Raw genomic sequence first — 3,309 nt, forward strand, 5'->3', positions numbered from 1 at the left:
ACGTTGATAAAATGAAGCGTGAAGGTATACATCCGAATATTCACACTTACTCTGTTTTAATAGATTCTTTGTTGAAAAATGGATATATAGATAAGGCCCTTAAATTGTGGGGAGCTATGGAAGGTAATGGTATGGACCCTGATATTGTTCTTTATACTAGTCTTATTGACGGGTTGTGTAAAGCCGGAAAAGTCAAAGATGGTCATAAACTTTTCTGTGAACTCCGTTCTAAAGGCTTACAACCTACTCTTCATACCTATAATGTCATGATAGGTGGTTTTTTTACAAATGGTAAACTTGAACTTGTTAAAGAATTGATTGATGACATGAAGGTTGAAGGTTGCACGATGGATGAAGTTCTTTATAATTTAGTCATTTGTGAATTTCTTCGATATAATAAGATAAGCACAGCATTGAAATATCTTGAACAAATGACTGTTGATGGTTTTTCAAAAAATAAGAATACGAAATATATATTAAAGCGCTTGTATGACACTGAGGGACTGGATTACGCACACAAGGTAGTTATTAAGAAGCACATTCAGCTTACATAAAAAAGAAGAGATTATGTTCAGCGCAAAACGATTGATCTTAATATTTAGTGATATGATGACATCAAAAGGCTGTCCTGATCACTGTTCCGTATAGCTTGAGAAGTTCATGGTAAGGTATTATTGGCATAATTTGATTACTTTGGTTTATAGCTTTCTTGTTGTTTTTTATTTACTTTGCAACTGTTTAAAAAGTATAACTTTTTGAAAGCATTATAACATATCATGGTCTCTCCTTCTATAGAGTGATAAATAGCTGTTATTAGTACATAAGACATCATTAAGTTATGATATTAGAAGTCATCATCTACATCCAGAATTGGAGCATAATATCAAGTTGTTAACTCATCAAATAACGGATTTTGGAGTCGTGAGTAAAGAAATCTGGAACAAGCGATATTTAAGAAATTAATTCACTCATTAATAGAGTTCCTTTTAAAAAAAATTATATAAAAGATAAATATTTGATGTTAAAAAGTTCCCCTAAAGGTACTGAACTGGTTTAATGGCTGGTTTAATCGCTTCAACTCATTGTGAAAAACATGCATTGCTTGCGTTTTCAGGGATAAACATCATAATGACTTATTTTGACTTGTCATTTTGGGACTTTGTGTTGTTTATTCCCATTGCTAAAAGCTAAGTGAGCGCTAGTTACTCACTCGTATGCTATATCCAAACAGCAGAAGTAAGAAGTGAACAATGTGAATCCCAAAAGGGTTGAAATGTTGTCTTTTGTATGTCAATGAAAATAAATTTTTTAAACAGGTAAATGGATAAAGTTTTCCTGGTCGGGCTACATAAGATATGCTGCTAGTAAGGTTTGAACATGAGACCTTTGTGAGAATATTAGAGCTCCAACCACTAGTCTATATTGGGATGGTTGTTAGTAATTCATTGTTTCATGCAAAATTTATACATTTTTATATAAATATTTTAGCCTATTTTTAGCTCAATGGAACTCATATCTACAAAAATATTACTATAATCCTCAGTTCAAGCTCCAATAGTGACAAGGATGACCATATCATTCTCAGAATTGTTGATTTATCCCAAGTGTATGCAACTCTGTGCTGTTCATATTATTTTGTCCATTGTATCTATAATTATAAACTGACCTTAATCTCGATCACTTAATGATGACAGGATGTTTCATTGCCACCTGAAGGATCGTGACGCAACCAAAGAACGGTTATGCGGCTCAGAGTCCCTGAAATCGAACTCTCGCTGCCGTGCGTGAGACCATTCTTGAAGATATCATACATCCTGCTAAGATTACTGGGAAACACATCAGATACACAATTGATGGCTTTATAATTTATCAAGGTAAACTCTATAGTAAACTTATATATGGGTCAATTCGGGTAATTATTTTGTATGATGGGTCAGATTGGGTGTTCAATGTGTAATGTTAATCCTTACAACCTTGTAAATGTTGTTCAAAATATTCTCATATATAAAAATTTATTCTTTTGTAATCATATCTCACATGGACCAAATGGTGTTTTGGCCAACCTGATTAAACATGTTTTGACCATTTCCGACCCGCCCAATTTGATACATCTCCTGTGGGCGTTACATGTAATTGGTGGCTTGTTCAGATATATCCGGATCCAAAGGCTCACAATGACACTGAATACAAATGGGAGACATTTGCGGGAGTTTACAGGACGCTTTGAAGAAAAGATGTCGTCTTTGAATACCCCATTACTGAAGCTTTAAGGACTGTGTGATACAATGTCATGTTATCAGTTATATTAATGTGTTATAATTCAGTAGGCTTATAACTACCTTTAGTGGTTTGATTCTTGATGTTATAATTCAGTAGGCTTATAACTACCTTTAGTGATTTGATTCTTGATTTAGAATACTAATAATGAATTGTAAGAACAAAGATGATAATGGAGAGAAAGAAAGAAACACTTTGTAAGTGTGAGAAATGGTGCCAGTTTAATGCTTGCATTCATGAGTATTTATAGCCTAAAATCTCAATATAAAAATACATACTTTGTGTACCAAAATTGACTATATGTATACACCAAAATTGACTATCCATATCTATATTATTATTATTATTATAACACTCCCCCTTGGATAGCAATTTTATTTTGTTGAAGATCAACTATAAATTACTGCCTCGTTAAAAACCTTGCTAAAGAAAACCCAGTGGGAAAAAACTTTAGCTAAGGGAAAAAGAGTGCAGCATGGAGTTGACTCCCCCTCAAGTAGACATCGCTTCAGCTGTTACATCTTTTGAACATGTCTCATGCCAATGTTATGAACGTGTGTTCTGAAAATAGCAGTTGGAAGTGCTTTCGTGAAAAGATCAGCAGAGTTTTTGCTAGATTGCACATATCTCATTTCAATCTGGTTGTCCTTAATGAGATTTTGAGTGTATGAGAAGAATCTAGGTGGTATGTGTTTTGTTCGGTCACTTTTGATATACCCTTCTTTCATCTGTGCTATGCAAGCTGCATTATCTTCATAGATAGTTGTTGGACTTTTATCGCGTTCTAGTCCACAAGAATCAGTAATGAGTTGTGTCATTGATCTCAACCAAAAACATTCTCGAGTAGCTTCATGTAATGCAATCACTTCGGCATGATTTGACGATGTAGCAACAAGTGTTTGTTTTTGAGAACGCCATGATATTGCAGTACCTCCATTTAGGAATACATATCCAGTTTGAGATTTAGCTTTATGTGGATCAGATAAATAACCTGCATCTGCATAACCAACCAAATCTTGTTTTGATTCGTTA

At 33.9% G+C, this 3,309-nt stretch overlaps 1 long non-coding RNA gene across 2 annotated transcripts; it reads left to right on the forward strand.

The window, feature by feature from the left end:
• Nucleotides 1-316: 316 nt before the first annotated feature.
• Nucleotides 317-2,276, forward strand: LOC139873318 (uncharacterized). 2 transcript variants are annotated; one of them, XR_011767305.1, is made up of 3 exons: nt 317-668; nt 1,695-1,874; nt 2,150-2,276. It is a non-coding gene; the product is annotated as an uncharacterized lncRNA (long non-coding RNA). The 2 variants fall into 2 exon arrangements; XR_011767306.1 differs by having other exon boundaries at nt 317-663.
• The last annotated feature ends 1,033 nt before the right edge of the window (nt 2,277-3,309 follow it).

This window comes from Rutidosis leptorrhynchoides, chromosome 10 (genome assembly GCF_046630445.1).
Source record: "Rutidosis leptorrhynchoides isolate AG116_Rl617_1_P2 chromosome 10, CSIRO_AGI_Rlap_v1, whole genome shotgun sequence".
Classification (NCBI taxonomy): Eukaryota; Viridiplantae; Streptophyta; class Magnoliopsida; order Asterales; family Asteraceae; genus Rutidosis; species Rutidosis leptorrhynchoides.